This window comes from Amborella trichopoda, chromosome 5, assembly GCF_054954075.1.
Source record: "Amborella trichopoda isolate Santa Cruz 75 chromosome 5, AtrichopodaSantaCruz75HAP2 v2.0, whole genome shotgun sequence".
NCBI classification, from domain to species: Eukaryota; Viridiplantae; Streptophyta; class Magnoliopsida; order Amborellales; family Amborellaceae; genus Amborella; species Amborella trichopoda.
Genome location: NC_142340.1, coordinates 38,405,350 through 38,429,263, shown reverse-complemented (window position 1 = coordinate 38,429,263; position 23,914 = coordinate 38,405,350). Strand labels below are relative to the sequence as shown.

The 23,914-nt window shown below is 34.1% G+C and overlaps 1 long non-coding RNA gene across 3 annotated transcripts; it reads left to right on the top strand.

The window, feature by feature from the left end:
* The first annotated feature begins 4,971 nt into the window (after nucleotides 1-4,971).
* LOC148782082 (uncharacterized) lies at nucleotides 4,972-8,792 on the top strand. Of its 3 annotated transcripts, none has more exons than XR_016056677.1 (4): nucleotides 4,972-5,563; nucleotides 5,901-6,022; nucleotides 6,935-7,092; nucleotides 8,595-8,792. It is a non-coding gene; the product is annotated as an uncharacterized LOC148782082 (long non-coding RNA). The 3 variants fall into 3 exon arrangements; XR_016056676.1 differs by having other exon boundaries at nucleotides 6,928-7,092; XR_016056678.1 differs by lacking the exon at nucleotides 5,901-6,022 and having other exon boundaries at nucleotides 6,928-7,092.
* Nucleotides 8,793-23,914: the final 15,122 nt, after the last annotated feature.

The following is a 23,914-nucleotide window of genomic DNA, read 5'->3' as shown; positions in this document are numbered from 1 at the left end:
TAATCCACAAAATGGGATTGCAACCCTTTGGCTCGTCCGTCAGATTTTGGTGACCCGCTAATGAGCCCCTGCTTGGATAGTGGGTCATGAGAAACACTGGGTCGATTGGATAAGGCAAGTGTGACATGTAGTCCACAGTTGAAGGAGGAGTACCCCATGATTGGGGATTAAATTCTTCAACCATATAGATCAATTTCCCATCAAGTTAATTTAATTATGTTTGTTTTATGATAGAAATTATTTTAGAATTATTATTTGAATTTTTATGAGTCAGTATATATTTTATTTATAATTTTTTTTAGACTTATAAAACTGAAGATATTGATTATACAAAATTACAAAATTCAAATAATGTTTTAGAATTTTTTTGATAATTTTAAATTATATAAAATATCATGGAGGAGCCCATAGTACACATGGGCCCACCATTTGTCAAGTGGGTGGGGCCCACATTTGCCACACCTGGGTGGCTCCCCCCACCCATTGGATTCTTTCTTACAGTTTTGTTATTTCATATTTTGGTAATATTATGTGATGACATGTGGTCAAATAAGATATAAAATATTTTAACCATATATTGACCAGATATTGAAAGTATATATTGACTTGATATATCTTTTGATTATTTGTGAAAGATTATGGAATGCATAATATTTTAATTAGATTTAATTTATCTAATTTCTATTGTTGGGAAAATGGTTAAGGAAAGGGGGATAATGGTCCATGCACATTCCATAATGTTGATGGCCCATCTATGGATTGGATGGCTCAGATCTCTCACCCCACAAGTCATCCTTGATCGACGGCCTATGTTCAATCTCACAAAAAGAAGCAAGCCAAGGAAAATCCTAAGAAACCCTAATCATGTTCAAGCTTATAAGAAATGGATTGTCTCTACCCAAATCTTTACACCTTACTTTTCTATCTCTCTCTCTCATGTTTGATCTTTCTCTCCCGTAGGTTATGGAGTTCTTCTCTCTCCTATCTCTCAAATATGGATTTATGGCTACGGGTTTTAGGGTTTAGAAAAAAGAGAATCCATTTCTCTCAAATTAGGTTGCTAAGAGAATTCACCTAGGGTTTGAGTTTGTGATTAAAGGGGTTCATGTTCCATTTGTTTGGCTTGGCCGAAATTTGCTTTCCCGATTCGAGATTAAAGCTAGACCATTGATCCCGCGCCATCGAATGGTGGTAACTCGGTGTGGGGTGTATTAAGCCCGGTTGAGATAATTTTCGACACTTTTCCTTTTGTTTCTTACAATCTTATCTTTTATTCTCAAGCATAATACATACTTGTTTCAATGACATCAAGTTGTTAAGATCTTGGTTTTATAGTTATGTTGATTTTATTTTGAAATTTATCTTATTATAATAAAGACTACATGTAAGTGATTCTTTGCCAAAAGAAAGGGGTGAAGAAAAAAAAAAAATGTATTCTCAGGTAAAAGATCACATAGGTCTTTCTTTCATAGTAATCCTTTAAACTAAGAGGAGGTTGACTAATACTACTAGATCGTCTTGGCTGAAAGTCTTCAGTAATTATTTCCACTTGATATTCATTTGATTGAACCTCCTCATTGGATTCTTGTTGTGTATCAAGAATGGATTCTTGAGGTAATTCCTGATTAAGTGTAGTACTCTTAATGACTTTGACTCTATAATTAGGACCATCCATATTTTAGAGATCTTGGGTAGAGGTTGTCTTGCTAATCTCCCCTGAGGCCAATCAGTTCGAAAGTAAGGAATTTGTTCATTGAAGACAACATTTCGTGGAATATACATTCATGTGGTTTTTCTGTCATAATATTTGTAACCCTTTTCGGTACGCGAATATCCCGTGAATATACATTTAATAGACCGTTTAGCAAGTTTATCTCTATGATTTTCTAATAAATGCACAAAACATTCACAACCAAATATCTTTAAATGATGAACACTAGGAGGGAAACCATGCACCTTTTTGTAGGGGGTTTTATTGTCCAAAATTTTACTCGGTAGTCGATTTATAAGATGACAAGCAGTAAGAATATTCTCAAATCAGTATAATTTAGGAACATTTATTTGAAAAATTAAGGCACATGTTACTTCAAGAAGATGCTTATTTTCCTCTCAGTAATTCAATTTGGTTTAGGAGTATCTACACATGACATCTGATGAATGATCCCATGATCCATAATATATGAAGAAAAAGATGTATTTGTATATTCTGTGCCATTATCAGTTCTGAAAATTTTCACCTTAGCTTCAAATTGATTTTTTATCATGGCATGGAATTCCTTAAAGGCAATGAATACATCACTCTTAAACTTCAATAGATAAATCCAAATATAATGAGTTCTGTCATCGATAAAAGAAATCACATATCTAAAACTAGAAAAAGAATCCACGGGAGTAGGTCCCCATAGGTCTGAATAAATAATATCAAAATTATTTTTACTGATTCTATCAGATTTTTCAAATGGAAATCTGGCTTGTTTAGCATACCAATAAACCTCACAAGTTGCAAAGGATGTGTCAATAATAGAGACTATCTGCTTCAAAGTTCTATCGGATGGATGTCCTAATCTGCAATGCCATGTACTGCCCTCGGTTGCACTTTCCCTACAAATTTTTTTTTTGAGGTTTAAACTAATAAGTACAACCCATGTGATTGGTTACCCTCACCAATCTTCTTCCCATATAGCCGATCTTGAAAGACAACATTGTTAGCAAAAAAAAGTAGCTAAGCAATTGTAGGCTTTTGTGAGTTGACTAACTAACAAAAGATTCGTAGGGAAAGAAGAAATACATAAAACTTCAGATGGATTATCTTTAGAAAAAAAGGTTAATACTTCCTACTCCACAAACTGGTAACATAGTCCCATTGGCCAATGACACATGACTCGTTGAACATGTGTGTTCAAACCCTTCAAGTCCTTCACAAGGGTTAGTCATATGATTGGTAGCTCCAATGTGACAATCCGTTAAGGACAAGTTAGCAGAAAAATTACCTTTAGTAGGTGTTATCTCAAAAGAGGAAGCAATGTTTGCATTCCCGATTTATTGAAGTAACTTCTTTAATTTGTCAACAGAGAGGAGCATCTCATTTTGAGGAACTTGAGCAACAAGTTTCCTCCTACTAGGGGGTTTTCCATGGAGAATCTTCTTTAGTGTGTCCCAACTTTTTACAATCAGTACACTTAGGTCGACTGCAGCCCGACCATGATTAGGATTCTCGAATTTGTCATTAGTAGTGATAATTTTTTCAGCTTTTTTAGAATCAATGAGAAAGGTTGATTTCTCAATGTTTCATTGAGATCCTCATTTTTAATCCCAAGGTTTATATCCTGTCGCCTAGTTTCATCTTTCTGAATGGTGGCGCATGCAAAAGTATAAGAAGAAAATTCAGAAGCCATTAAGATTTGACTTCTAATGGCCTCATACTTAGGACAAGGTCTGCCAACATAGCAAAAGTTTTATCTTGTTCGACTTCTTTTATTCTGCTATTTATAGCAGCAGTTATTGGAATATATTGGGACAACTCATCCCACATGCCTCCAAGCATTCCAGTGTACTCACTAAATGGCTTTCCTTGCTCTTAAAATTGGCATAAATCTTGCTTGAATTGAAAAATACTGGGCATTATTTTTTCTCCATTGATTCTCGTTAAGAGACTTCTACAAATCTTCAGCAATAGGCTGGAAATACATCCCTTCATCAAGTCATGGTTCCACCTGACGGGACTCCCACTCTTCATAAGTAGGATCATCAGGTTTTAGGGCTTGTTTTTTTTCATCTACAATACCCAACTTATATAACTTATATTTGCTGTTGAGATACATGGATGAAGTAGGATCATCGGGTTTTGGGGCTGATTAATTTTCATCTATAACACCCAACTTATATAACTTATATTTGCTGCTGAGATACATGGATTGCAGCTTTAGGCCAAGTGTCATAATTGGTTCCATTAAGAAGCATGGCATAATTTTCAGATTTGGGTTGTTGTCCTCATGCACTACAATGTTTGAACCGGAATTTCGGTCCCCCATTTACAAGAAATAGGTTAGAGATTACCTAAACCAAAGGTAGATGAAGGCTACTGCTGCTTTGACGGAACTTAAACAATTGCGTGCTGAGATATCATTGAGATGCCCCAAATTTTAAAAATTTGAGGGAGATGTGCTACAAAACTTTGCACAGAGATGTGCTTGCACGCCAATTTGCTTTGGTTTGGAAGAAATAATAGATGAGAGGCGACCAGTTAGATGCAATTGGAGGAAATAACTCTTGATGAGGAAGCTTCAAAGTTTGCTTCCAAAGTTTTGATGAGGAAACCAGCAACTGCTTAATTCGAGACTAGGTTGATAATGTGTCACAAGGAAGAGACAGACTTGTTAAAAATTTCTCACCGGGGGCTTTGGCCCTATCACCCTACGTCCTTGAGAGTAGGATGGAGAGTCAATCGACTAAGTTGTTAGTCTCCATACCTCAAATCGAACTCAGATTCTCGGCTAGGGCTGAGTTTTCTCAATGGTCGGTCTTTCCAACAAACCACCACCTTTGACTTTGGAAGAAATACAAGACTCAATTTTGACGAGATCCTTTCTAGAGAGAGAAAGACCGTGGATGATCAGATCATCTGATACCATATAAAAGAGAAAAAGAAGAAAATACAGTTTTATGTGATTCGGTCTCTTGGACTCACAGCTACCGTTGAAGGGCAATTCAGTCGTGCTCATTATTTAATGCACCCAATACTAAATAGAATTACATAATAACAACAAAATAAATAACTGATTCCCCAAATATCTCTTTAGTATATCACCAACTTAACACCAAGATATTCTTCACATTTAGTTACCCAAAATATAGGATATGGATAACCATATCATCCGTATACCATATCAAGTATTATTTTAAGCATTTGTAAAATAAAATTTACTTTAAAAAGTATATATTGTATTATAGAATCAAATTTGTTTTATAACAGCTTCTGGAAGACCATAGTTATGTTGCTTAATTACAAACTTTTTCTGGTTCATTTGAAAGAAGAAGTTGTGGTAGAATGGTGTTGTTTCTTTAGATGCATTGTGTCTGCAAATTTACCACATCTCACATTACTTATGTTTTTTTTTTCAATATGCAGTTTGATTAAGAGTTTGAGCTCCACGATAGCATCTCTCTCTCTCTCTCTTTCTGAAAATATAATATGATTAAGACTTGGATCTCCATGATAGCATCTTTCGCTCTCTCTCACATATTAAATGTGTTTTTTTGAAGTTTTTTTTTTATTAAGAGTAAGAGCTGTATGATAGCGCCCTTCTCTCTATGCTAAAGAGATGGATATTGAATTTTTTCAAAAAAATAGTCCCCAATATTTGGTTTGTCCCAGTGAATTAATGTTAAATTAATTTCCTTGAAGGTTATCCTTTTGCAGGGCATTTTCGCAATCTTATTACTATTCTTTTGCAGTTCTACACCGGGTCGGGCTCGAACTTTGTATGGACTTGATCATGGGCCATCAAATTTCGACGTTATCAGTTTCGGAGCAGTTGGCAATGGCAAAAGAGACGATTCAATGGTAAAAGCTTTTACGGCACATTGTTACGTGAAAATACTTATGTCAAAGTATTTTTATATTTTTCACAATAATTGGTCGAACGTATTTTTCACAATAATTGGTTGTACATCAATGGACAACCACTTGATATGAAAAAACTCTCACACCTAATCACAGAAGACAGTCTTTTCATTCTATGAAAATATTTTCTCTCGTATTAAACATGCCCTCAAGAGTGAAAATATAACAGAATATCTTTCTTCATTCTGTTCCATTTAACGATTTTAGAGAGAGAGAGAGAGGGGAAAGGAGTTATGTGATGATTATTCTCTGCTGATTTTGCGGGCATTCTTGAAAGCATGGGAAAGTGTATGCCAAAGTACAAAGCCCCCCACCTTGACTACTCCAGCAGGGAAAACCTTTCTCCTTAATCCAACAACTTTCAGAGGCCCTTGCAAGTCTGCTGTTATCAATATCCAGGTACATGAAATAACCCACAGAGAGAGAGAGTATTAGGTCAGATTTAGAAAATATCCATTATTAGTTTTACTTTCCAAAAGTTTATGCCAAAGCATTAGAGTTGTTAGGCATATGCAGTTTATAGAAAGTTGTTGTTTGATACTCTATTTTTAAGACGTAAAATTTGCTAGAAGATCAGTTAATTGCCATATTATAAAGTTTTCAAAAAAGGAAAACTGCTCATAAATGAAATTTCGAAGTATTAATTCAAATATATTAGATCTACAACATGCTTTTTAATTTTTATAGTAAAGACCATAAAATTTATTTAAGATACGTTATAATTTTTCATTTCAAAAATTATAAAAATAAATAGCTGGACATGAGAAAACATAGATATATGGACATGAGAAAACATAGATTTCAAGTCTGGGAAACTATGCATCTAATAATGTGCTCGATCTACACTATTTTTTAATCTTTAAAATTTTTAATTAAAAATAAGAATAAATTTTCAGGCCATCATAAATATTTTTGAAACTAAAATAACATATTTCAATACTATTTGAAGGTGTGCCTTATTTTGATTATTTATGGCCACGGCCTCATACAAACCACACCCTTTTCTATATTATCAATTCAATGGAGTGAGTGAGGAGAATAAAAGAGACTTAGGAGTTTATATGCCTACTAGAGAATGAGAGAAGAAGAAATTTAAACATGTGTTGGGAGTGGAGGCCTGGGAATCGGTGGTTATGAGGGCAGGTTCCTCAGCATAATGCCTTAGTCTCTCTTTCCACAATCATGACAAACATTCTGCACTTATATCCCCAAAGCACGCACACACGAAGTACTACATAAGTGCATTTAGTACACCGTCTTGTTTGCGCAGAAAAAAAAAAAATTGAAACTTATGTTTGTTGTAGGTTTCAGGGAATATATTAGCTCCAAGTTCAATCTCCTCATGGGGCAACGACAAGGAACATTGGATCCATTTCAAGCATGTCGACGGCGTTAGTATTCAAGGAAGTGGGACAATAGATGGTCAAGGACATGCATGGTGGCCCATCAAGCGTGCTCAAGAGACCCATGTAATTCCACTAACACCCTAATTATACAATTCATCATCACACACATGTGAAACTCAAGATTCTTGCATCAATAAATCACATCCAGCAATTTTGTCTTCCCTTCTTTTGTACACATAAAGAGCCATAACCAGGTGCTGGTCACGCCTAAGTAGAGTCTCGAGAGAGGTGGGCTGGAAATGGTCCTAATCTTTGGCTTATAGACAAAGTGGCTTCTCTTAAGACTCGAACACGCGCTCTTACACTGGCTACCCACCCAAGCCTTTTACTGTCGCACCAAGTGACGGCCCCTACTTCTTTTGCCCACATATCATAGCATTATCCTATAAGCAAACTTTCTATGCTTCCTCTACAACATTGAAGTTCTATCCTTCCTCTTGTCCAACACTCAATTCTGCATGGAGGGCTAAGATTGCCTCAATCATAATGTCATGTCTCTATACTATTTTATTTTTAATTTTTTTTTTATAAATCATTTTGACACCAAATATTGGAAATTCCTCTATTAAACTTGCACTAGAAAAAAATATTTTCAATAAAATAAAATGACCAAAATACCCTTTATATTTTCAAGGGGCTTTTTGGTCATTACATTTTATTTAAAAATTATTTTTAATATTTTTTATAGGTGCGCCCCAATGAGAAGATGGCACGTACCAAATTTCATATTCATAAACTTTGTATAAAAAAAACTAAATATAAAATACTTTGAAACGTTGGATCTAAGATAAAACGGTGAATGGCTCTCTTGATCAAAATTTGACGGCTGGATGGTAGGGAGAGGATAGAACTTCTATATTGTAGGGGAAGCATAGAAACCTTTCCCTTATCCTATTGATGATAGAGTTTATTTAGGGCATGTTTGGTTCCTTGGAAATCTCTCTCTCCACAGATTTCTACTTAGGCCATGTCCATGTTTGGTTACTGGGACATCCGTAAATCTTTATGGTGCACCACCACTATACAAAATTTGGGAAATCTCGGCTCTTTCATGGGAAAGTGGTTTCATACTCCAGGAGCTGTGAAGCTAATTTCTTGGCATTCTCTCTTGTTAAGGGAGATTTCCAATGGGAAAAACTACCCCTTCTTGTGTTGCGATTTTGGTTTCAAATGGTTTGCTAGCAGGAATGCCTTTCCTACTTTTCGATCAACTATTTGAAACCGAATTTTCTAGCATGGAATACTTGCTCTTTTGAATATGCACAGTAGTATCATCATGTTATTGTAATTGTTGTTGTTATTATATAACTAGAATCATGGTTTCAAATGGGTACGAAACCACGATCATCAAGGAAGATCTGGGGGGAAAAATCAATTACATATTTTATTTTTATTTTTACTATAAGAAATGATGGTTTCACCACTTGCAATTAAATTGACTGTTAAATTTTTAAAGTTGCCATCTATTATGAGTTTCTCTTGATAACAATGCTATTATTATTCTTCTATTTAGCATTGAGTACCATGTTTCTTATCTCATTTGTGGTCTATCTCTTTCTCTGCAGAATAGTTTCGGGATGGTACCCATGGTAAGTGGTGTCTCTTTTTCTCTGCAGGATGATTTCGGGACGGCACCCATGGTTAGTTGGAATTCTAATGCTTGTTGAACTATTTGTATTGTAACTCCTATAGGGAATGTGTATATATAGGAAAAATCACCCCATGATTTGTTTAGAGTGAGAAAGATATCTACATTTTCTTTATCTTGTGTTTGGATATTACTTTCTCTCTCTTCACTCTCAATCTTAACATGATATCAGATCAGGGCTTGACACCCTAGGATATCTATTTTACTTCTGGTGACCCTAGAACGATGACTTTTCTTCCTTCTTGTAATTAAAGCAGTGGATATCAACATCCTTGTATTTCTAGAATGATCATCTCACTTTTCTTTACCAATAAGTAAGTATTTATCCCAAACTCCTTCCTTCTAGTAGCAACCTCATATTTCTAGCAACATCATATTTCCTGCAACCTTATATTTTTAGTAACTTTATATTTCCAGCAACCTCACTTTGGAACTTAAGAATTAGTACCTTGGCAAAAAGCCTTATGGTTTCTAGTTTGAGAGAGAACGAAAATGTCAGAAATTGAAAACAACATTTCCTTGGAAGTAGTCAATTTGTAACACCTAGGATTGATGATCGCTACATGTAAACTAGATGAGACACACTATTTAGAATGGTTCCAATCTACAAAAGCGTTCAAAGGTAGCCAGAGAAAATTGGGTTAAAAGCATAGGAAAAATGAAAGAGCTGCCCAGCAAATGATCCATCCCATGATGAATGGGAAAATGAGAATCTGACAGTAATGTCATGATTCGTTTATTCCATGCTACCAAATATTGGTAGAGGGCCATTGATTCTTAAGATTGCAAAGGACATATGGAAGGTAGTAGCTAATACATACTCGCAGCGAGATGATATGGTAAGGACTTATTAATTACATGGTAAAATAATATTGACTTTGTAACAAGACGAAATGATTGTGGAAGAGAGCTTTGAGATACTGTTAGGATTGAGATTAAAGAGAGAGATAAAGAATAATATTCAAGCATAAGATGAAGTAAATACATATACTTTTAACATCCTACAAATCGTAGGGCAATGTGCCCTATATATTTACATATTTCTATAGGGGTTACAATAATGGTAGGTCAACATGCAAAAGAATTATAACCATAGTAGAAGTTACAAAACCTCTTATAGGAGGTTCTAATGGGCATGAGGCCTATTATTCATAAGAGTTTCATGGTTTAATGGGTATGAGCACATAGTATCATAACAACCACTACATGTGGCTCCATTATGCGTAGGAGTTAAATCTGTTACACATGTTGTAATCGCAATGAGACAATATCAATTGCTTCACTTCTCCCCCCCCCCCCCCCCCCCCACCCCCACCCCCACCCCCCCTCCTCCTTGCTGGAATATATATATCATAGATGCTCAACTTATCCAAAGTATCCTTTAGTTGAACTCGATTAGAGGCCCTGGTAAATGTGCATGTCAATTGATATTTAGAGTGAACACATGGAGGACATATTACCTTTGAAGTGACCATTTATCTGACAAAGTGGCAGTCAACCTCAATATGTTTGGTTCTTTCATAAAATACAAAATTTGTGGCAATACAAATTGCCACTTGATTATCACAATGTAGAGTAGGAGTTGATACATTACCACCCACCTATTGAAGAAAAGAATAGAGTGAAATTGTTTCACATGTAGAACTTGTCATTATTCAATATTTAGCTTATGTTGAATATCGAGTTACAACACTTTGCTTCTTACTCTTCTAGGCGACTAAATGTCCACCCATTGTTATAAAGTAGCCACTGGTAGATTGTTGATCAAGAGAACACTCAACTCAATCCGCATTGCGAAAACCTTGTATATCAAGATGACCATGACTGACATAAAGTAACCCTCTCCCTGGGGCAGATTTTAATACTGGAATAAATAGCCTCCGAGTGATGGGAGCTTGGTGCATGCATAAATTAACTTGCCATGCTTAAAACATATGAAATGTAAATAAATAAATCTACCCACTAGTCTATGATATACATCAGAGGTATTAAGAGGCTCTGACTATTGATCATACAATTTGTGATTAACTTTTATAGGAGATTTTGGTGGTTTCTCTCCAAGCATTCCTATGCCATTGGGGAGATCAAGGGTACACTTCCTTTAAGGCAAAAAAATTCCTCATTTAAACTTAGCCACATCTACGCCAAAGAAGTATTTCAATAGACCAGGATCCTTGATATAAAAAATACCCCCTATGAACTTTTTCGCTTTTCAAATTTGGTGATTAATATTTTTTGTGAGCACAATATTAACCACATATACTATCAATATTATGGTAGAGCCTGATTCTCTTTGTAACACATACAAAATGATTATAAACAATCTCTTGAAGTCCAAATTGACAAATTACATACTAAAGTTTTCAAACCAAGACCCAGGTGATTGTTTCAATCATATATAGCTTTCCTCAACTTGCAATCCTTCCCTTTCCCCTTTGAGGATAAAACCCAGGTGGTAACTCATGTACACTTCTTCTTGTTGATCTCCATGGAGAAAAATATTATTCACATTAAGTTGGTGGAGTGGCTATTTCTTATTTGTGGCAATAGGTGAAAGTATCTGCACTGATTTCAAATTTTCCATAGGAGAAAAATTTTCCTTATAATCAACCCTACATAACCATGTAAACCCTTGGCAATCAGAGAAGCTTTGAATTTCTCAGTCGAGCCATCCGGTTTGTGCGATAGGGTGTACAACCATATGAATCCTACCTCATGTCCTGTTGGCCGATCAATTACATCCCAAGTTTGTTACTTCTCCAAGGCAATCATTTCCCCAACCATGACTGCTTTCCATTGTATATGAGCTAATGCATCTGCAATTTCAGTAGGAATAGAACCATATGAAGTAGAGCAAAGGTATGCATGCAAAGAAGTTGAAAGTGAAGCATAAGAAACAAACATACTGATCAATTGAGAAGTACAAGCCTTTTTTTCCTTTCATACGGAAATAAATAAATTGAATTCATAAGATCTATTATGGGCAGGAGGATAAGAAGTACCTGACGAGTCAACGAGTTGAGATTGATCTTTATGTTAGACTTTCCATTGTTCCTTTTTTTAGGTGTACATGTTCAGCTATTTCTTAGTAGATTCCATAAGTTCAATGGTTGTTTTACTAGAACTATCTGTGATCATTGGAAGAGGGATATGATTTTTGGGTGGCATATTGGATATCAAAAATTTTTGGATAGAAAAATTGGATATATTCTCAAAGGATGTAACATCTTTTGAAATATATTTCATTTTAGTTTTGAACAACACCAATTGTATCCTTTCTGAGAGTTTCAGTATCCTAAAAACATGCATCTGGTAGATTTAGTTTTGCTCTTTATTTTTTTTGTAAAAGGATAGTGGGGCAGTTAGCCCCATGCTTGAGGGGCCGTTTCATGAATAAAGATGATTGTGTTAGTGCTTGATCGTTGGTTCGTTGGTTTGCTGCAAGGTTTTAAAAATCACCTATTCAAATCGAAATCGTTCGATCTTTAAACACTTTTGATGTGGGACTAAACATTCCCTAATTTGTACCGTCTCACAATTAAGCGCCTCTTCCAAGTTTTTTTCCTTTTTTTTTTGAACTTCTCCTTCTTCAACCATGAAAACCCGAAAACCCAATTTAAACTATATGGTCTCTAATTAGTAATGATTAAAAAAGTGAAAACAGAGACCACGTAAGATTCTTTCAACGCTTTCTTTGAATATACATATAAAAGAGAAACCTTTAGGACCTTTTCTTTTTTTTTTATTTTTTATCCATAACTACAACTTTATGAAATTGAAATAAAATATCTTATGATCTATTAGGAAAATATATTTAATTAGTTGTATACTATGCGTATGCGTATCTTTCTGACACGCTCCCTCATAAAACAATCTCTCTCTATACGAAACGCTACTCTCTCTCTATTGCTCTCGTGCCCAAAAGCAAAGCACATGGTCAGGTAAGGTAGTGCGTTTCCCACTTGAAAAAAACAAGCGTTTTGAGGCGGCTGATCTGGGTACCGATGTGCTTTTCTAAACCTTGATTAAATGATAATGATGCTAATAGGATTAGAGAAATGCTAAGTACTAAATGGTTCCTAAATCGTTGAAATTGAATTTGAAAAATATATATATATGGGTTATGTTAGGGAACAAATACATGTGAGTATTGAACAATTATTTCATGCGGGCTGGACCGCATTTCTACATTATGCGGTGCATAGGTGTAAAGCACTCTTCTTAAGGATAGATGCAAATAGGTGGTCCATCTAAAAGCAATTGTAACTAACAGTCCAAATATTTTCTTAATATAATTATTATTTATGGTTTTAAGAAATTATTATTATTATTTATGTTCAGGATCTCTATGTTAAAGATTATATATACTCTAAAAATTAAGATCAAGTTATATTTAAAAAAATATATTTATTGTCAAGCCTGAACTTTTACAATATGCAGACTGGTTGCATGCAAACTGCATCCGTGAGTATTTACTTGTTGTACTGAATGTTTTTGGACATTTAATACCCTTATCTCATAATTTAGCACCTTTTTATTTAGGGGTACTTTAGGTAATTATTCAAGGACAATGTAAAAATTTATGATAAAAAAAAAGTATTTAATGATTATAGTAGATAATGACATCATTCACATGAGGTGTAACATCATCCATATGGAGCATTAAATGCCACTAAATTCTTGTAAAAATATCTATCGTACTCCTCTTAATAATGGAAATTACCTTTGCTAAAAAAAAAAGGTACTACAAAGCAAGGTTAATTAGTGTGCAAAAATATTGAGTCCATTTAGTAAATACTCATATATATGTGTACCCTAACATAATTTCTATAAAAAGTTGTTTTTATTTTTAATATAATTGTAGGTTATAACAGAATAAAAAATGGTCTACATTTTTCCATTTTTTTGAATTGTTTTGTATTTTTCAGGGTTTTTTGACCTATTAAAAAGAAACAATTTACTTGATCAAATCGTATTGGTTAACCAGCTCGGTTTCTAGTTAACTAGAACCACCTCATGGTCGGTTGACTGGCCCCATTCGATCTGGCCCCGTTTGATCTTTAGGACACTAGAGCCACTACTAGGTTCCTTACTATATAATCAATGTTATGCAACAAGGCATGATTGAGGCCAATGATACGCTCTAAGAGTGGCAGCCTGATAGGAAAGCAATGAGTCAATGTGAAAGGGAGGTTGGAAGCATCCTTATCGACTGGAGGTTCTAGGCTTGATGCAACCATGTTGTTTCTATTGTTTAATCTCTAGTACAAGTGTTGAGGTTAGTTGGCTTTGATGATAAGCCAGTAATGGGTTTCCTATTTGACGCAATAACACATACAAGGGAAACCATAATTCAAAGTAACATATGGATTGATGAGATTTTAATGATCGTTGATCATAGGTGGAGACACCAACTACATCGTGATATCCATGCGGCAAGTAATTTATCATTCATTGTCGCAATTTATTTATTTTTATCTCAACTCTCAGTAAATTTGGCATAATTATTATTGTAATAAATCATGTACTTGGTTCTTTTTTAAACCACAAAACTTGTACGCCAATTCCACCTTTGATGATTCAGATATAATGGAGAGGTTCGGGAATTGCATCTACATACTTGAGGTTGCTCATGATACTTAGATGGAGTGTATGATGCAAGTAAACCTTTAGTAATACATGTCTGTAATAAAATTTTTAATTTAGAATAACGAATTACATTACTAAGGCTGGACGAGTCTAGGAGACTTTGCCAAAGGGGGGTACCATGGAAAATATTCCTGATTGGTGAAGGGGCATAATTACAGCACTACAAACTCCACCAGGGCTTACTCAGATCTTTGGTACTGTAAACCCTATGAACCCTGACAGCGAGATACAAGAATACCCTAACCCCACTCACCACTTTCATTACTACTAGCCAATATTAGTTGTACTTTTGTAACTTTCTCCATTGAATAATGTATGTTCAATTCTAAAAGGTATGGTTTGTATAGAGCCGATGCTCTAAACAATCAAAGTAAAGGACACCTTCAAATAGTATCGAGAAATATGATTTCAATACTGAATATCTTTGTGATAGTCATAAAATATAATTTCACATCTAATTATAAAATTTAAAGCTTAAAAAATAGTGTAGATCAAGCAAATATATGAAAACTTGAAAATCTTGAAAATTGACAGTCCAAAACTGCATTACAAGATGCACCATATCTTCAAAACTTGAAGTCCATGTTTTCTCATGTCCATGTGTCTTTAGGTTGAGACAATCAATTTGAGGATATTTGGGCATCAAAACAACCTCTAATAGTTAAATTTATGAGGGGCGCCACAATTTGATTATTTTGATCCTCGCTCTTAAATAATTGTTTTCCAATCTTATATTGTGTTGTATATTTCCCTAGGCTTCATATATTAATTTATATAAACTGTTAATTTTTTTTTTTTTAAAGATAATTGTAGGTAATAAAAAAAGAGAGTATATAACGTGACCATTTACCTTTAGTAATAGGTGATCAAAATAAATCTTGACCATGGGACGTGAAATTATGATGCAGTACAAAATTTACCGGCAATACCTCCAGCAAATATTAACTGTGTTTAAGAAAGAGAAATACAACTCGTGAAAGAAATCACAAGAAGAAAGAACAAAACACGAGGATACGAGTATTTTGGCACCAGCCCATAAACAAAGGAGAAGAAAAAACACCCACAAATGGCTCTCTCTCTCTCTCACTCTACACGATCTTAAAGATCACTTTTTTTCCATTCATAAAATTCAATCTCCTTTACATGGTGTGTGCCTCTCTCTTTTATACATTCAAATTAGCATCACAGATGACTCACAAAAAATAACCTTTAAAAGCAAAATATGATAATTAACCAAAATAAATTTATCTCTAGATTCTTTCCATATTCTTCCAACCAATTTCCTAAAAGATAATTAGAACTCCCTACTTCATCCTTGACTCATTATCTTCCCTAGTTTCAACCCAACCGAAAAAGATAACAGTCCCTTTAAAACAAAAAATAAAATATATTTCCTAAAAAGTAAAGATAAACACTTGTACTTCCAACTAATACAAGAGATAACCATCTTTAAACCTAAAATCGATAACGTCCTATTTTCCTTGAAAAAACTGTGCACAAGAACAAATCTAAAAAAAAGAAAGTTATACTTCTAAAAAAAACACAGAAAAAGCAGTTGCTTAAAATAAATAAACTTGATCAAATTGACCTTAAAACCTTATTAAATCCTATTTCTAAAAATTAGCTCCTTTAATAAATAAATAAAAGTCTACCCTCACCTTTAAATATAAAATTAACAAAAATAAAATTAAAAATTTGTAGCATCCAAATTTTGATATGCATTATTCTTCCCCGATTGGAGAAAACTCGAACTCGAGTTTTGAAGTGCGCTAAGATTTACTTTATATTATTCCTGCCACCTTCTTCTTTGATCCACATGTTGTAAACGCAATCTTGGAACCTGTGGGTTACTGCGCTAATCAAAGAATAATGATTGTGCTTAGAAACTGAGAAACCCTCAAGGAAAGGGTCGTTGTCTGACGATTTTTTAACCATATGCAGTTTCGAAAATTGCTCAAACGTCACCTTGGGGATCATTACGAATACATCAGTTACTTCGTCATATATCTCCACTGGCTGGATATCGGATATATCACTCTTTTCGTCATGCATTTCCATAGGCTGGATCTCCTCTGAGATCAAGTCATAATTGTCCACCTCTCCACTGATAAGAAAATTAGATATCATTGTTGTCTCAAGGATAACTTCTTTCCTTTTATCATGTGATTCATAAAAAGCAGGAACTTCATCAAATATTTCATCTTGTTCTCCAATAAAAACATGAACTTCATCAAAGATGGGGTAACCTGTGATATCCATGAATGATGATTTCTATTGAAGACCCAAAACCAGACATTCTTCATCTTCAACTGACTCTTCATCAAACTTAGGTAAATGAATCACCTGACCCCGAGGAAATAGATCATTCTCTCAACCATGAAGTTCCCAACTAAAACCGTTGGTATGGAACGGGATAGCATCGGACTCACAACCATCATCATAGTGTGTTGAAGCTAGTTTTTGCAACAAGTGTATGGTTAGCTCCTCTATTTTCTTTTCAAACTTTTGTTCTCTATCTCTCAGAGAGCTTGAAAGTTTCATGCTCGCTGGATGGGTTGAGTCCCGATAACCAGCCATAGACTTTGTCTACGAGCCATGATGCTAATTGACGAACACCATAATCCACAAGAATCGATTGTTCTCTTATACCACCAGACACAGTACAAAATTTACTGGCAATACCACCAGCAAAGATTGACCGCCTTTAAGAAATAGAAATACAACTCGTGAAGGAAATTTCAAAAAGAAAGAACAAACCGCGTGGATACGAGTATTCCGACACGGGCCCAAAAGTAAAGGAGAAGAAAAAACAGCCCCAAATGGCTCTCTCGCTCAATCTACACAATCTCAAAGATCATTTTTTTTCCATTCATAAAATCCAATCTCCTTTACATGGTGCGTGCCTCCCTCTTTTACACATTCAGTTTATCATCTCTTGTGACTTTCAAAAGAAAACCTTTTAAAAGAAAATATAATAATTAACCACAATGAATCTATCTCTAGAATCTTTCCATATTCTTCCATCCAATTTCCTAAAAGATAATTACAACTCCCTACGTCATCCTTTTACACCTACGTGATTCATTATCTTCCCCAGTTTTAACCCAACCTAAAAAGATAACACTCCCAATAGATTTCCTAAAAAAAAAAGATAAACACTTGTACTTCCAACTAATACAAGAGATAACCATCTTTGACCTAAAAATCCTATTAAATCTTATTTATAACAATTAACTCTTCTAATAAATAAATAAAAGTCTACCAACATATTTAAAAATAAAATTAACAAAAATAAAATTAAAATTTGTAGCATCCAAATTTTGATATGCATCAAATGGGTGGCTGCATTTATTTCATTTACCAAGCTCAAAGTTTAAAAGACATTTTCTCAAACTTTGTGACACACCGAAGTTATCAGATTTCACATCAGATGGTTGTAAGTAATTGTGACATCCCTATTCCAAAGATAAATCGTCTCATTATATACAATCTCATAAAAAATATACATAAAATGTACTTTTTTTACTTTTTATTGGGTTTTTGACACATTTAAATTTGTTATTTTATTTGACCAATCGGACCAGCTTACCAGCCTAGTTTTGAGTTTACCGGAACCAGTCCATGCCAGTTGCCCGACCCGGTTCGATCTTTCGAATAGTTATATAAGGTTAAAACTGCCTAGTGTCTAGATCTCCAAATTTCCCAAATTCGAGAAAGATCATCCAAACACAATATTTTTTCTTTTTGTGTATCAAAAGCTCGAGCTTCCAGACTCCAAAAGTAGAATATTCCAATCTAAAACAATCTTTTAAATATCGGAGCTTTTATAAAAGATAAGGTTCTATAGGATTTTTTTGGTAAGTACAGTTTGGGACTCCTTATATGGCTAATTATGCTTTATTTCCCTTTTCTAAAATATCTAATGGTAGTGAGTCCCTCTCTTACACCAAGTCAAACCTTATAGCCACTAATGATATTTGCACAATCTAAAATAGATTACAATGGGCCACTCTTTTTAATTAAGATTTGTTAGACAATTGAACCATGCTCAACCTAATGTGAGTCTTCCTTCCTTCATGCATTTTTCATTATTGCATTTTGATTTTATTTCTTGAAAAAGGAGACAGATTTTCATGGACCATATTTAGTGCTCTTCTATTATGGTATACCTCGTCTGTGATAGTTTTTTTAATCTTTTTTTATTAATTAGTGGTGAGAGAGATATAGAGAGAATAATTTGTCAATACTTATATAACTAGTGATTATCTGAATAAATAAGACAGTGAGAAGGGTATGCATGCATTATTACAAGCATGATAATACAGCTGGACAATCTGATGATAAAATACTGAGATTTTTTTGTGGCAATTTTTATTTATTTATAAATTAACTGAGACAGTTAAGCATATATATGTGTGTCCACATGAGGAAAATAAAGAAGTAGGCACTAGATGATTTTTAGAGAAACTACAATTCTCCTCTTTGCCTCTACTCTGAAGCTCACATTTCATTTTCACACTTTCTTTGGTTTATTTAGAGGGAGCAGCATGGTGGTGAGTAAATAATTACTCTCTCTCTGTCTTTTCTCTCTCTCTCTCTCTTTTTGTTGGGAAGGAGTGGGGTGATGCTTTGTTAGTAGATAGCTGAAATAACCATATTTCGTCTGTGTTGAAGAAGAAGCAGAAAAATGAGTTCGAGAAGTGGTAGATTGAAATTTTCTCTCTTGTATAATGTCTGCTCATAAAATTACTAACTCAAATTTCTTAACATCCTCCCCTCAACAACTTTTTAAAACACTAAAAAAATGTTAGTATTATTTTCTTTTGATTCTAACCCCATTTGACTCGTGTTTATGGGTTAGCCCTTGATGAGGTCAGAGAACATGCCCGGATGTGTGAGCCGAGGGACTGTGTGACTCTTGTGTGTGATGGTGGCCTACAGAGACAGGGGCCAAAACCTCATCCATGTACCATCACACGGCCTGCATATCGATAGATCGTTCGGAAAAACCAAAAATCCACCTTTTAGGGTGAAGCGTATGCCTGTGCGAGAGATACCCCTATGCGCCATAGAGCTATAGTCACATAAGGTCTTTGTGAACTTGACTTGTCTTTAAGGGATGACATGTAATCTACAAACTGGGATTGCGGGCCCATCCGCAAGACTTTGGTGACCCGCTAATGAGCCCCTGCTTGGACAGTGGGTCTTGAAAAACACTCGGTCGGTTTGATAATGCAAGTGTGGTATGTAGTCCACAGTTGAAGGTGCAGTGCCCCATGATTGCAGATTAAATTCCTTAACCATATGGACCCATTTCCCATCAAGTTAATTTAATTATGTTTGTTTTATGATAGAAATAATTTTAGAATTATTATTTGAATTTTTATGAGTCATTTGATATTTTTTTTTTTTGATTTATAAAACTGAAGATATTGATTGTAAAAAATTATAAAATTCAAATAATGTTTTCGAATTTTTTTGATAATTTAAAATTATATAAAACATTATGGAGGGGCCCATAGTACACATGGGCCCACCATGTGTCAAGTGGGTGGGGCCCACATGTGCCACACATGGGTGGTACGCCCCACCCATTGGATTCTTTCATGGAGTTTAAGTTATTTCATGTTTTGGTAATATTATGTTATGACATGTGGTCAAACAAGATATGGAATATTTTGATCATATATTGACCAAGTATTGAAAGTGTACATTGACTTGATATATCTTTGGAATATTTTGTGAAAGATTATGGAATGCATAATATTTTAATTAGATTTAATTTATCTAATTTCTATTGATGGAAAAATGGTTAAGAAAATGGGGATAATGGTCTATGCATCTTCTATAATGTTTATAGTCCATATATGGAATGGATGACTTAGATCTCTCACCCCACAAGCCACCTTTGATCGACGGTCTATGTTCAATATCACAAGAAGAGGCAAGTCAATGAAAACCCTAAGAAACCCTAATCATGTTCAAGCCTATTAAAAAGTGATTGTCTCTACCCAAAATCTTTACCCCTTATTTTTATATCTCTCTCTCCTAAGAAAGTTTATCTCTCTCTCCCACATTGTGAAATAACCTAAGGGTTTAGGTTATGGACTTCTTCTCTCTCCTATCTCTCCAATATAGATTTATGGCTAAGGGTTTTATAGTTTAGTAAAAAGAGAATCCATCACACTCAAACTAGGTTGCTAAGAGACTTCACTTAGGGTTTGAGTTTGTGATTAATTCATATTTCATTGGTGTGGCTTGGCCGAAAATTGCTTTCTCGATTAGTGATTAAAGCTAAACCGTTGATCCCGTACCATCAGATGGTGGTGACTCGGTGTGGAGTGTAATAAGCCCCATTGAGGTAATTTTCGACACTCTTCCTTTTGTTTTTGCAATCTTATATTTTATTCTCAAGTGTACCACATACTTGTTTCAATGACATTAATTTGTTAAGATCTTGGTTTTATTTTTATGTTGATTTTATTTTGAAATTTATCTTATTATAATAAAGACCACATGTAAGTGATCCTTTGCCAAAAGAAAGGGGTGAAGAAAAAAAGAATGTATTCCCAGGTAAAAGATCATATAGGTCTTTTTTTCATTGGTATTAGAGCTATTGATACTTGATGCCATTAGTTATCCTCTCTCTTTATTGAGTTTAGATCAAGCTTGAGATTGAGATATAAGAAAGCTAATGACCTTTATGCTCAAGAAATACACCTACGGTTAAGAATTATTGAAATATTCCAACACTGAAAAGGCACTCTGCATAATGAGTATTCTAGGCTATGTTGGAGTAGTGATATGAAAAATATAATGAGATATTTTTCTATTACATACTCCAATGATATTTTGTGTCTTTAAGAGTAGGATTTACCTACAAAATTTCAGTGCGAGATCCTGTATGAATTTAGAGTTATTGACTAAATAATGAAGATTGTCAGTTCTGACCATGCAAAATTCAAGAATTGTCCATTGAGTTCCATAATTTTTCTTGCCAATCATATAATTTTATTTCCAGCTGAAATTGGTTTGTGACTCATAAAATTGAGTCTACTTTCAAACAAAAAACATTTTATCAAGAAAGTTCTTGTGGTTGGAAATATATGATAAATTTATTGAAGGATGTACAAGTGCTATTTTCTGCAACGAAAATTATTTTCATGAGTTAGAAGTTAAGATTTAATTTCTGTAATTTCGTATGTCCTTCATTGAAGACATGGATAGCTATATTCATCAAGCCTACTTATAAGAGCGATATAATGCTTGTGAAAATATATGTATTACTATTATGTGTCTAATTTGAAACAAAATTGGTTTGAAAGAGAAACTCCATGATGGTAGAGAGAAAAAGACAATTTTGCTAGATAGTGTTAATCCTAGAATTCTGCAGTACGATTTATTTTGTGACGTGAATGTCACTTATTTATTTATCTAAAGAAAAGTATTATTTGGGATTCAAACTATGATGTTATGATTTGATTTTGAGCATAGTTTTCAACACAAATGATTTCAAGAAGAAATTATTTGAGGATTGAGAGAAACAAATTTTTCATTAAGAGGTGCTCAATCTGATTTTCAACTGAAAAAATTGCATTGTGACGTAAATATCACTAAAATGAATACTCACTAAATGGTATGATTTAGGAATGGAATCGAGCACTATTTTACATTTTTTTTTAGTCTATTTCAATACTCAAAAGGATTCAAAGATTAAATCTTTATGAGTTGAGAGATATCTTATTTTTATCATGGGATGCTCAAGTTCTATTCTGCAGTAAATTAAAAAGATGTGGCATGTTAAGACACATCTTTGGATTCCTAATTATGAAGAACTTTTCTTTAGAGCTCATTTAAAAATGTTTTATATATGCTATGAGTATGGTTTATTATAATCAAACTTCAGAGAGAGGTAATACAAAGTTGACAAGATATGACACTCTATGTAAGGAGTTTTCGATCTGGAATAACAGAAAGAAGAAAAAACCCAATACCTATAAAAACATCTTGGTTTCTTCGAAATGAAAGGATATATAGAGAGACTTGGTGACAACATAGAAATGCTAAAGATCAGTGCGAGAATCGAAATTGTGATATTTGAAATAATAGAATGAAGAAGATATTTTCTTCACGGTGTAAGACAGGAGAATCCAAGTGCCGAAGAGATTGACGCTTTATGACATATGAAACCAATGACCAATATATTATCCATCAATTGCGTGCACTTTCAATATTACAAAAGCTTGTTAAAGAAGTAAAGCGATGAATCAAGAAAGCCCAAGTACCACACTACATGATTTTGAGGTGTGATATCTATCCCATATTATATGGTAACGTCATATAGGGAATGGTCATAAAGGGAAAGGTCATATAGGGAAAGATGATTCAATAACTTTGTTTAATGTACGTTGATTATATTTTGGCTAATTATTTTATGAATATGTACGGAGCGTATGGACATTAAGTGATAAGTTCTAACAAATTTGAAAGTGCCGATTTTGAATACCTTGTGTTTTTGTGCCTCCTTGTGCTTGAGTATGAACTACTTAAGCTAGTGATACACATGGAGATATGATTTGATCAAGGGCTTCGAGCTCTAATTGTTTTATGAATATGTATGGAGTGTATGAACATTAAGTGATAAGTGCTAACAAATTTGAAGCGCCGGTTTTGAATACCTTGTGTTTTTGTGCCTCCTTGTGCTTGAGTATGAATTACTTAAGCTAGTGATACATATGGAGATATGATTTGATCAAGGGCTTTGAGCCCTAAGGATGAAACACGAGAGATGGGTGTGGCTCATTCAAATATGTAAGCACAATGGGAGTGTTCTGATGGAACTTGGTCTTGGTGACCATCCTCTCAATAATGTCTATAATATGATGTGTTGCATGTGATGATGATCTCTTGATAAATTATTTATAATTGCTAAAAAGGAAGTATTTTGTTAAGGCTTTAATATACATTATTTAGTCGTGCTTTATTTTAGATAAAATTATACGATGGTATATACGATTTGTTTTTGTGGCCATGAACTTGACTGGGTAGGAAATTAAAGGTAAATGAGGTAAATTGATTTATGAAGGCTAAACTTGTATTTTATAATTAAATTGGATGATTTGAGAAAAGCCTAAGTCTATGAATATGATTTTAAGAAAATCGCATAATCTTGCAACGTCCATTAAGTCTTTATGAAAATCATTTTAAACTGTCATACTAATATATTGCTATTGCTTGTGAATGCATATATATATACATCAAGTCAATTTTTTTTTTATTAAAAAGAAAAACATTCTGTCTTGAAGGTATTTATAAAAGTGGGAGAAAAACTATCACAGACTATTTTTTTTCTCTAAATACCTATATGCCTTGACCCATGTTTCTAGTTATTTAGAATCCTCGATTATCGAAGACTTTGAACCATATGGAATGTTGTAGGAATGCTATCGTGCTGGGCTTCCTTGACACATATTGTGTTGATTAAATAACTTGGTTTGTATAAATTTACTACCAAGATGTCTAGTGTGGTTGAACATTTGTGGTTCATGAAGGTTTTTGCGTATTGTGAAACCAACCGGTATTGACTTA